Source organism: Fukomys damarensis, unplaced genomic scaffold (genome assembly GCF_012274545.1).
Source record: "Fukomys damarensis isolate Sample0158 unplaced genomic scaffold, DMR_v1.0_HiC HiC_scaffold_6, whole genome shotgun sequence".
In the NCBI taxonomy this organism is placed as follows: Eukaryota; Metazoa; Chordata; class Mammalia; order Rodentia; family Bathyergidae; genus Fukomys; species Fukomys damarensis.
Genome location: NW_022900918.1, coordinates 29,220,114 through 29,233,074, shown reverse-complemented (window position 1 = coordinate 29,233,074; position 12,961 = coordinate 29,220,114). Strand labels below are relative to the sequence as shown.

Sequence of the window (12,961 nt, the reverse complement as noted above, 5' to 3'; positions counted from 1 at the left end):
ATAACTGACTAGCAATATTTATGCAACATTTTATCTCCAGGACTTTTTCACATTTCTTTGAGACCTCTTTTGTGGGTGTCTTTGATCCCCTTTTGTATGCATCATATTCAAGATCAATTTATTTCTTACTTCAAACATTTTCTGCATCATTTTTTCCTCTTAGCTAGTTGTGATTAGTTCTTCCTGAATTCCCCTTCTCCCTCTTCGTGCTGTATTTCAGCTACTTTGGTTTATTCATTTCTTAAAGGAACACCCCACAAATGGTGCAGGTCTCCCACCCTGCTTGGTCAGGATTCAGCCATCAGGATAACAGGATAAAAGGACAACAGGAGCAGCAAACGTGAATGCTGTCTTCTCTGGCCACTTGACTTTATGCTCATTTTGCAATCTAGCTTGCGTCCCTCATGTTTTCCTTCAGTGCTCTTAGGGCCAAATCTTCAACTCAGGACTGAGGAAGCCTGAGCATGAATGAGGGTACTGACATGAGAATGTTTCAGATGTGATCTCCCTGGAAAGGTTGATGGTTTTATCTATTTATTTAAAAACCCCAAATATTCAAATAAAGATTTTTTACAACTTCCTATGGCCAAGATATTTTGAAATAGCTAGAAGAGTAATCAAACTATGCTACTTCTAAGGATAGCCGGCCCTTCTGAAGTCAGTGCATGACTGCTGCATTTTCATTTCATTGTGAAAGCATGTATGAATTTTAGAACTTGTCCAACTTTAGCCGACAACCTCTGAAAGAAGGGGGAAAGGGTGAGATCATAATAGTTTCCAAATTATCATTCTATTCGACTTCCAGTGCAGTACTGAAAAAAATTAAAGTGTGAAAATATTCAGATGAACAAATCATTTTTTAAAGCCTAGATTTCTGCCTTCCTGTATGTGAGAACAAGCTGAAAACATGCATTTCTCTTAGGTAACCAAGCCCTAGATGCTATGATTAAAGCAACCGAATGAATGGTTTGAAAAGCAGACTAAGCATGTTCCCATAGAGGTACATTGGTAATTGTGTAATTTCAAAAGGTAAGAAAATTGTCTGTGTGGCTCTGTAAAGAATATGTCTTTCTAGAATGTAAGACTGGGTTCAAATTATAACTCTGCCTAGTCTAAGAAGATGTGAGCAACCATCCTCAAACTACCTTGTGAGAAACAAAGAGGTGAAGTGTCCATTTTCCACTTTGATCCTGGAAGCAATAGGAAAGAAAACTGATTCTTGGAACAACAGGAAATTTTAATGGCTAATACCATCCCTGGCATTAGTAGGAACAGAGAAATATTATCATGGTGACACTCTGTTAAAGAAATCCCCAGGGAATAGCAAGGTAGGCCTGGTTCACCAGAACGGCCGGATGCCTTCTTTGTCTTTCTGTGGAGAAATCCAAGACTTGTCTTTCCTTAACAATAAAACTGCTCTTTTGAAGGAGTGAGACTGGGCCACCTTCTCGGCTGACAAAGACTATAGGATTAATAAGCTACACTGAATTAATTCCTTAAGATTATTTCAAGAGGTAATAAGAAAAGTAGCCAATTATTGAATGGCACTCTCATTATGTGAGAGAGCTAAAGCACTTGTATCTGTTTCAGTACAACTTTTTGACACTAAGAATTACTTCTTAACTAGAATACCACCTTATTTATTAATTAAGAATTGCTCTACTTCTTACGTACTTCTGGTGTATCAGGACCATGTTACGTATATTCACTCCCATAACCACAAAATGGATGGATATTTTACGAACAAAAATGTAATAACCTGATAGGCTGAAGATCTGCTCACCTGTCTCATTCCAAAGCTTCTGCTTTGGTCTACCCATATATTTATGGATTTTAGAATGTTGGTATCAAATACTGCTTGAAGGGAGCAATTGAATTGGACATGCCACACACACACACACACACACACACACACACACACATGCACACGGATTTCTAACATAGGCTATGTTGCCATGGTTTTATTGTTCCATGTCTGCTGATTTCTGTAGACCCAGCTCTCCACGCATCGATATATCCATATTCTGAGGGAAGATACAATATGGGACTGGTGTTGGTTATATATTTTCCCCTCGACAAGGAGAGTCATGAGATATATTAAATGACTATAAAGTACTTTGCAAATATTATAATTAAAATAATTTGTAGCACACATTGAAAGCAGAAAGTGTTATATAAATGCTAAATAATATTGCAAAGCACCTATGTTCTGTGATAATAAGCACTATATAAATGCTAAGTAGAATAAAATGGAAAATGTAGCGTTTTGAATAGGCTCATAAACCTATTGGGCTTCTTATATTTCACATTTTACAAAAAAATACATTTAGGATTTGCACCAAAAATTACTAAAGCAAATACTATATCTTTTATTCCTTGTAGAGCTAGGCTAGTCATTATACTAGAACTTTCCAAATCATGATATATTTTGGAAGAAGCCTTTTCCAGTTATCTATTATTGTGTGACAAACAACCCCAAACTTTAATGTCCTACGTTAACAAGCATTCCGTTTCCTCTAATGGTTTTCTGTGTGCTTCCTGGGCTCAGTTATGAACCTCTTCTGCTCTACATGTTCCCGGGGGAGGGTGCAGTTGTGTTATGGGTACCCAGGATGGTTCGCTTGCTCAGTTAGGTGTCACCTGAGGCGCCTTGGCTCTCTTTTCCTAGATTCACCATAGGGCTTGCACTTTTTTGACCATAGTGTCTGGGAACATTCCAAGTGGAATTTCCCCAACGGGTAAAGATTTTAGTGAATTTCTGCTTGTATTACATTTGCTAATGTCCCATTGGCCAAAACAACCCACAAGATCATGCCTGGAGTCAACGTGGGGAAGAGGATAAATCATGAATCCCGTAATGGGTGGCCACATGGGAGACACAACTGTAAGAGTCCACCATAGAGCCATAATCAGTCTTTAAAATATCCTCATACCTGAGAGTGGCACAAATCAAATGGGATCTTTGCCAGCAACATCATTATGGCAAAGATCTAGCATAGAAAACTGCAGGGTTTTGGTACAAGGTACTCTGTGAGGAATGAAAATGGAGGACCAACTGGGAAGATGGCGAACCAAGCATAAGACAGAGCCATCAGCCCTTCAGCATTCTGTCAACCTCCTTATCACTTGATAGTGCATTTGCTGGGAGTAGCACACAAACACCTTCAATGGTTTTAAAAAGAAGGATTTACTTTTCTTACATAATGAGATGTCTAAAAAATAGATGATTACACAGATTGGTTCTACGTGTGCTTGCGACTTTAAGCCTTTCCAACATGGTCATAAGATTGCTGACCTCTGCTCCAGGAATCACATTTGAGATGACAGCAGGAAAAAAAGAGAACTGAAGTAACTTCAGGCTATCTGGAAGAAAACAAACAACAACAAAAAAAAAACTTTCCTAGAAAATTTCATCTAATTTTTGTTGTTTTTGTAGAACTCAAGACCTTCACCTTAAGTTGCATTCCAGCCCTTCATCTTTATTTTTATTTATTTATTTTTTTTTGGTACCGGGGATTGAACTGAAGTCCTTGTGCATGCAAGGCAGGCTACCGAATTGCTGAGCTAAATCCCAGGTGGTTTTTATTTTTTTGAGACAGAGTCTTGCTACATCACTAAGTTGCCCAGGCTGGTCTCAAACTTATGAACCTCTCGTCTCAGTCTCCCAGAGTGCTGAGGTTATTGGTATGTGCCACCATGCCCAGCTTCTGCTAACTTATGTCTCATCAGCCAGAAGTTCTTACACCAGTGGCAAAGAAGGCAACAACAACAAAAAGTGGGGGCGGGTGGGGGGAAGGGAGAAGAAAGAGAAAGAATGGATATGTTCTATGTACATGTACCAACTCCCCACAGAGAATGTAATAATGTACTAATAAAAATTTAAAATATTTTTAAAAAGAAAGCCAAAACAAGGGCATATTCACCTGGACATTTTGATGTTCAATATAATTTCAGAATTCTCAATAAGGAAATTGAGGAAAGCTATATTGCTTTGTAACAGTGTCTTTTAAAATCCTGAAACTTAAAGATAACTCCAGAAGAATGGGAAACCCTCAAGTATTTGAGAGAAAACACGTACAGTTCTGGTAGAATGAGTTCTTCAAACTCAAATTAAGTTATTTTAAAGAAAAATAGCTGCTATGATTAGATAATATCTCTAAAGCGTTAGTCCCTGGCACATAAATGTACTAGTAAATGTTAGCTGTTGTGGTAAAGATGATGTAATAGTGATGGAGATGAAAATATTAATTATTATGACAACTGGCATGAGATAAATTAAGATTTGCTCATTCATCCAACAAGCATTTTCTTTTTACAAGAAAATTTACAATTCAAGTCCTAGGAAGCAAAGAGTTTAGTGGGTGACTCATACTAACAGGGAAAATACAAGCATGATTTTGAATATGGTACTAAGAGAAAAGTAAAAGTGCCTTTGAAAGACATTCCTAATGATTCAAAATGCAATTCACTCAAGAACAAAATTGTGGATACAGGAAATATGGTGACCTCAATAAAAAAATAGTTGTTGTCACAGTGGTGGAAAAAATCTACTAAATTGACCATATAAACCATGTTGAGTGAACAGTTCAGTAATTAAAAAATACATTCTTTTGCATAAGGAATTTCAGTTAACAATAACAGTAAACTTTTGGTTGGAACAAGGAAATAGAAAAATACAATAGGATTGATGTAGAGAGATTACTGCTAAAAACCTGTCCATTTGGGGTTGTTTTATGCCTGATTTGGTTTGGAACCTAAGACACAGAAAAAAAGGCAAAATACAGGGAAAGGACAATACTAGTGAAGAAGAGAGGCTACTCGTAAGGATGGTGGTACCTTTGGCCAAATTGGCATCTTCCTGTAACTTGCCAAAATGATAAGTATGAGAGAAAAGGGAAATATCAGCTATGGTTCTCCAGGCCTTTTAGAAGACATGGAGCTGATTCTTTGGCTTTGCAAAGGCAAAGCTATAAGAATGATGGTACTGTAGATATCATGGGATTGGGTTATGTCCAAAAAGGAATGAGTTCCCTACCAATGTTATGATAGCCAGACTGGGATTCACTAGCGGAGCCCAGGTATGCTGGGAGCTCTGCCATAAACAAATAGATTGAGGGTGAGATTATTGCCAAGAGAATCCAAAGGCGCATTGAGTTTATTGAGCACTCTTAAGAAGTGATGTCACTTCCTGAAATGCCTGAAGAAAAATGAGAAGAAGAGAGCCAAAGAGAAGGGTACCGGGATCAACTGAATCACCCACCTCCTCCACCCAGAAAAGCGCACTTTGGGAGAACCAGTTGTAAGGATTCTGTGCCCATTTCCTATAAATTCATGGGAAATAGGAGTAAAAAGAAAAGAGAAAAAGATGCATAGATTGTAAAAAGAGGAACAAGGAGGAGGAGGAGGAGGAAGACATGATGGAGGAGGCAGCAAAAAAATTTTTTAAGAGGCCTTTGAAACCATAAAATATGGTAAAAGAATAATTTAAAGGAAACAGCGCAATGTGACTCACACCTTAACATTAATGAAAAATATTTTGTAAATGCTGGAGGCCAAATCTACAGGATTCAACGAAAAGGAAAAAAAGCTGAATGTGAAATTCGGTACAAGGAATAAATGTAGTTCTTCAAATGTAGTTCAAAATATGTAAGATCCGGTAGAGGGGATATAGGATATTAGCAATTGAGGAAGAAGGGTCAGATTTCAAGTTTACAACACTTTTTTATGGTGAAACTTAGTTATATTGAAATACTGATCTCATTTTGATATATTCGTATATGCATATAACATACTCTGATTCTTTTTATTCCCACATCATGTCCCTTTCCTTTCCCTCTCTCATCCCCAACCCCTTCCTTCATTTCTAATAATTACCCTTCTACTTTCCTGTCATCTTTTCCTCTGTTTTTTAGATTCTTTTTTTTGGTACTGGGTATCAAACTCAGGACCTTGAGCTTGTGAGGCAGGTGGCTGAACCACTGAGCTAAATCCCTGGCCCTAAATTCCATTTTTGAGAGAAAATATTCAATATTTGACTTTGTGAATTTGACTTATTTAGCCTAACATGCTGGTCAGTAATTCTTCCATTTTCCTGCAGATGACATGGTTTTGTGCTTTTGCATGGCCAAGTAATATTCCATTGTGTATATATACCACTTTTTCTTTATCCATTTGTCTGTTGTCAGGCATCTAATCTATTTCCTCAGTGTAGCTATCTTGAATTATGCCACATTAAACACAGACATGCTGGTATCTCTATTGTGTCATTACTTTAACTCTTTCAGGGATATACCATGAAGTGGAATAGCTGCATCAAACGTAGCTCTGTTTTCAACTGGGGGGCGGCTCTATACTAATTTCCATAGTGGCTGTACTCATTCCCTTTCACCCACATCCTCACCACAACTTATTGCTTTTGTTTCCTTTTTTGTATTCTTGATGATTGCCATTTTGACAAGAGTGAGATGGAATCTCAGTGTAGCATTGATTTGCATTTCTCTGATGGCTGAAGATACCGAACATTTTGTCCTATTCTTATTAACAAGTTGTACTTCTTTTGAGAAGTGTCTGCTCAATTCATTTGAGTGGGGGCTTTTTGGTGTTAAGCTTTGTTAGTTCTTCATATATTCTAGATATCAATCTCCTTTCAAAAGAGTAGCTAGCAAAGATTTTCTATCCTCTAGATTGCCTCTTCTCTCTGGTTACTATTTCCTTTCCTGCACAGAAGATTTTAATATGATGAAGTTACATTTTATGATCCTTGCTTTTATTTTCTACTACTGGGTCCTACTCAGGATACCTGTGTCTGTGGGTTCAAGTGTTTCCTCTATTTGCTTCTAGTAGTTTCAAGGTTTCAGGTCTTATGCACAAGTCTTTGTACAGGGTTAAGGATGGGAGCAAATTTCAGTCTTCTACCTGTGGATGTCCAACTTTCCCAGCACTCCTTGTTTAAAAGGCTGTCTTTTTTTCCAATGTATATTTTTGGTTCCTTTGTCATAAAATAGAAGGCTGTAGCTCCACGGGTTTGTTTCTGTGTCCCCTATTCTATTCCACTAGTCTGTGCCTAGTTTTCTTTCTGTAGCATAGTTTTTGTTTATGTGGCTTTGTAATATATTTTGAAATCTGGTACTGTGATGCTTCTGGTCTTACTCTTTTGCTTGGGATTGCTTTGGCTATTCTAGATCTTTTATGTTTCCATATTAATTTCAAATTTGTTTTTTCTACTTCTATGAAGAATGTCATTAGAACTCTGATTGAGACTGCACTGAATATGAAGATGCTGTCAGCTAATATGGCCTTTTTAACAATACTAATTCTGCTGAACTGTGAATGTGGAAGGTCATTTCATCTTCCAGTGTCTTCAATTTTTTTCTTCATGTTCTGTAATTTTCTTTGTACAGGACCTTCACCTCTTTGGTTAGGTTGATTCCTAGGTAGTATTGCTTTTGAAGCTATTTTCCTAATTACTTTTCAGTGGATTCATTACTGGTACAGTGCACTCTTGACTCATGATCTCACTTTGTTCCTGAGGGCTAGTTGTAACTCGAGTTGGTCAGTTGCCTACAAAGTCTCTTTCCTGTATAATTTTAGACCATTCTTTCTTCTAGGCAGACTTCAGTGTTCTTAGAGAGACATTGGCCCAGGCTTTCTCAGTTAACCCCACACAGGTAAGGATGTTGTAACGTTCCTTCCAGACCTCTTTAAGGGTCAAACCTGCATCTGAGACCATCTGGAAGCAAGAATGGCCACCGTTTGGTTCATAACTCAAGATTTTGGTCATAAGTAAAAAGAAAAATTCTGGTCACAATCCAAGTTGTTCATATGTCAGGCCAGTCATAACTTGATTGTCCACTATATAAGGAAAAGCTATTAAGCACAACACACAGACAGACATGTGGAAGGGACATACATTTTGTGTCATGGGAAATGAAAACAATCGAATGTAATCTAAAAGTAAAACGCATCTAATGTTTAGAATCAATCTGAAGGGCCAGGGATTTGGCTCAGTGGTTCTACTGCCTGCCTTACAAGCACAAGGACCCAAGTTCGATCCCTGGTACCAAAAAATAAATAAATAAATAGAATCAATCTGAAAAGGAATGTAATTACAGGATGCCTAATTAGATATATTTCTTACGAATTTGAAAAATAACTATGAAAGAAAGGAGTGGGTGAGAGGGAGAGAGGCCAGCAGAATTGTAAAATGTATTGACAAATAATAAGGCTGAAAAGGGGGTGTATAATATACTGACTCACATATTATGCATTTATATTTATTGTTTCAGTTATCCAATCATCAAATGTTTATCTAAGATTGTACCAAGCCCTAGACACTGGAGTTTAAAATGCAGGCAATAAATCATCTCTAATGCAAAACGTGAGACAAAACAGAGGAGACTTATGGGAAGAAACAGAGACTTATGGGAAGAAACAGAGACACTCTAGGAAAGGCAAGAAGAACCCTGGTACTTGCTGTATAATAAGAACCCTACAATGTACTATATCTCTGCATATATTATTCCCATTAATGCCAATATCTTACAAATTGAAACATATCCAGGGGATCTAGAAAATTGTCTGCTCTCACTGTCATAACTGATAAAACATTTTTAATTTAGTATCTTAAGAAATTGTCAAAGGCCTTTAAGTTTTAATGACAAGAAAAATCTTTCAGTCTATTAGCATGTAGAAGACAAAGATGAAGGAAAGGAAAATAGGAAACAATCAGGTCACACAAGACCAAAAATATATAAAAATATTAAACTCTACCAATAATAAAGATAGCATTTTTGCCTAAAGATGTTTACAATCACAGTAATATAATAATATAGTATAAGAAATGAAAAAGTGAGCATTCCCAGTCAAAGCATGTCTGAGTATAAATTGACAAAATGTTTCAGAGGTAATTTAACCATATGCATAAATATGCTTAAGATAAACAAAGATATTTTTTGGCTTAGTAATTTTCTCAGCAATGTATTCCAAGGATTTAATCTTATATGCTCTCAAAACTTTATACCAAACTTACTCAACATATTTGTAATGCATTATTTTTAATAGTTAAAAAAGAAGACAAGATAAGTGAGCCACAACTTGGAAATTATGACCCATTCAAATCAGATATTAAAAGTCAAGCTTTTAAGAGACTATTTCAAAATATGGGAAAATATATTTGTTCTGATGTTTGATAGAAAAAAATTGCAATTTTTTTTTTTTGTTTGTTTTTTGTACCAGGGATCGAACTCCGGTCCTTACACTTGTGAGGCAGGCGGCAGACCCACTGAGCCAAATCCTCAGCAAAAATACAAAGGTTTCAACCAGTATGATCGTAAGTTTTTCAAACTTCTAAGCTCTAAGAGATTTGTTCTTATCTACCACTGATTTCCCCTCCCTTGAATATGAATACTTTTTATTAATTTAAAAATATAGATGTACCCCAAAAGAAACTAAAACAGAATACCAATGTTAGTCTATTTTAGGTCACAAGATTAGAAGAAATTCTTATTTTCTTCTGTATAATTTATTTTCCAAGTTTTCTACAGAGAATATTTGTAACTTTTACAAGTAAAGAAAGTAATTTTGTTGACTTGGGTTATAAAAGATGTTCACAGAGCCGGGTGTGGTCGTGCTCTCCTGTACTTACAGCACTTTGGGAAGCTGAGGCAAGCAGATTGAGACTCTGTCTCAAAATAAAAAGTAAAAAGCACACTGGGGGTGTAGCTCAGTGCGAAGGCTCTGGGTTCAATCCCACATACTAGAAAAAAAATGTTCACAGAATATTTCAAAGGGGGTAAGAGAAGGCTCTTGTCGTTGTGTAGACTTTTAAATGACAAGTCTTAGACAACTGACCACTGACCACTGACTGTAACCATGTCCTAACACCGTGAGTGAAAGGGGAACTCAGCTATAGACAGGGTTGGAGGGCAAGCCAGCATGTTGTGTCAAAGATAATCTGAAAGTGCCCATAAATCCATCCTGGGTCCTTAAATTCTCTCGACCTTGGACGAAGAAAATGAGAGAAGCAGAGGGTAAAAATGGAGCACAAAGTGGAGTGTAAAAGGGAGACCTGGATCTGGTCTACTCAGGCGGTGGTGCCAGAGCAGTAACCTAAGGGGGCCCTTTACTTTGTATTTATAAATAGTGCACCAGAGAGACGCAAGGCCGGAGCAAGAGGAAAATACTGCCCATCATACACATTTATCTAGCCCAGTTGTCCTCTACCGTACTTGTCACCCTGGAAAGGTTTTCCTCCTTCCTATCTTCACCTACTCTGCAGCACAAAGAATAGTACTTCAGTGGAAGAAGCCACTCACAATTCGAATTATTTCCTTCTTGTGAAACGTCCACAGTAGGCAAGCCACAGTGACAAGTGGACTCGTAGTTAGCAGGGGCTCGAGGAGGGAGGGAGTGGGCAGTGACTGCCATTGGACTGCTGATGTCTTCAGATGAAGGAAGTACTCTGGAACTCCATAGTGACGATGGCTGCACGATTCTGGAAAGAAAATATGCACTGAGCGGTACGGCCTCCGTCTTGTCGTCCCTTTCTGTTTTGCACATTGATGGAAACAAAACAATACCCCGGGATAGACATCTTTGATGGTGCCTGAACATTTCAGGAGAAAACTCTTGCAGAGATGCTTCCAAAGAATGTGGATGAAGGGGACCCTGCCAAGAGTGCTGCTGCTCCGGAGGATGCGGTCTTGCGGGTTATTATCTACCGGAGCTCTTCGTACTTTGCCCTCTACGTGGCGTGCTGAGAAGTCCTCCTGACCGGATCGCTCTCCTATGCAACCGAGCAGCAGACGGAAGTGGGTCATTTACTGTGCTTGTCTGCCACCCACCTCTTCTGGGAGCTGGTGCCCCTCACCTGGGGACAGCTCTCTTTAGGAGTGCTGCTCATACGAAGTGATCTTTCACCACCGGGGCCACTGTTTCCTTCACACAAGAACAGACATTTATCTTGTGGCTGATGGATAATTAATTTTTAAAATATATATTATGACACAATTGAAAAAAAGAAAAAGAAAAAGGCGAGCCGGCCAATGGGACTAAATGTCCCTTCTTCAAATTGACTGCTATTTAGCTCTCCCAATGTCATCCCAAACACAGATAACTTTTCTTTCATGAATTGTTCTCCTGAATGATTTATATGTGTCGTGTTATCTGAGGCTCTCTCCGGGTCCCCTGGTGGATTTAGCCAGCCATCGGCTGCATAATTGTTAATTTTAACACTATAAAAGGTTCTGATGCCAAAGAGATAGGGTGTTACTGGAAGAATTTAATTGAAATGTATCTCCTGATCACACAACTCTCCTATTGCTGGCTTCCCACACACAAGAATCATACTTTAGGTCTAAGGTGAAAACAAATTTACATCTCTGCCACTCATAAAGCTTTGGGTTGGGTGGTAAATGGAAACGTTAATTGTCACTAATACCCACGAAGGATTTTCATGCTGAGAACAATTCCAGGGACTGTACTGGTCATGGGTCAGTGCACGTTCTCATAGGCAGATAGATTCCTGCAGTCAGGCCAACGAGAGATAGCACAGGAAGGGAGGTTATGGGAAAGGAAATGAGGGAAAGAGGAGAAACCAGGAGGACTGAACAGAAATAAAATAATATGGGCCATTTAATCTACACTCCTCCTTTTAGACCTTTCCATAGAAAGTGTAGTTTTCCAGACTTTCCATGCAGCCAAAGAAAGCAATGCAACCTTTCTAAGAATGTCCACATACCAGGCCATATACAAGACCCTATCTCAAAAGCAACAATGACAATGCACACACAATGTGGCCCCTGGGACAATTATATGTAGCTATTTTGAGGTCACAGAAAGTGAAACCTTATTAGATATATATTACAAATCACTATTTTCCAGTCTACAAATCTGGATGTTTCTAATAGCACCTGAGTGCTTCTGGATTCTCCTGTTAGTCAATCAGGCAAAGTTAAAAGTATGGTTTATTTGTTTATTTGTTTGTTTGTGGAGACAGGGTTTCACCCTGTAATTCAGACTGGCTTGAACTCACTCTGTAGCCCAGGCCCTCCTCAAATCACAGCAACCCTTCTGCCTCAGCTTCCCAAATGCTGAAATTATAGGCATACACTACCACACCTGGCTAAATGTATGAGTATTAATGACAAGTTCAGTGCAGTTAAATTCTTGGTTCATGGAGCTCATATACAGAAGTAAAGGAATGTTTTAAGCCAAGCCCTTTACATTTATTCACTTCATTCAGCAAGAATTTCATGAGCACCTACTAAGTGCCTGGCCTTAAGCCAGCTATAGGACTATAGGAAAGGGTCCTGTCCACTAGGGAGTTCACAGAAGAGAGGGCCAAAAAGGGGAAAGATTACAAGGAAGCAAAGGCTCACAGGAAAGACATTAGAACCTAACCTTACAACCTTTACTTCTCACTTTTTTATCCCTCTGGTACCAGGAATCAAACTCAGGACCTTGTACTTGCGAGGCAGGTGCGGTATCACTCAGCTAAATCCCCAACCCTACTTCTTGTTTTTAAAAATGAAAAATGCTAAGTAATTTTACAAAAAGGGCTGATTTCCATGTATATTTTCCTCCATACCCAAACCTTTCCTAATGTCTGTTTCTCCCCAGCTTTAGTTCTCAATTGGCGAACAAACCCATTTCGGAAGATGATGGGTAGACTCTCCAAACTGGGAGGAAAAGCTTTCAAAGTCTCCCTTTCCATGCCCTGGATTTAACCAGTTCATCCAGTCTGGCTTTCTTCAATGTGAAAGCCCGAAGCTGCTAAGTAGTGGAAGCTATTATCACTTGACAACTGCTGGCATTATGCCACGGAGCCACAGTACCCAGTCTCACGGCTATTATCACTTGAATGACATTTTATCACTCAGCAAAAGACTAAACATTTTGCTTTCATATTACATATTGAGTCTTCAGCAAACAAAAAGAGCGTGCTCAACCTTTTTTTTTTTTT

General features: G+C 38.4%; 1 pseudogene; it reads right to left on the bottom strand.

The window, feature by feature from the left end:
* LOC104866805 overlaps positions 1–10,817 on the bottom strand; it is a 93,685-nt pseudogene extending 82,868 nt beyond the window's left edge.
* Positions 10,818–12,961: the final 2,144 nt, after the last annotated feature.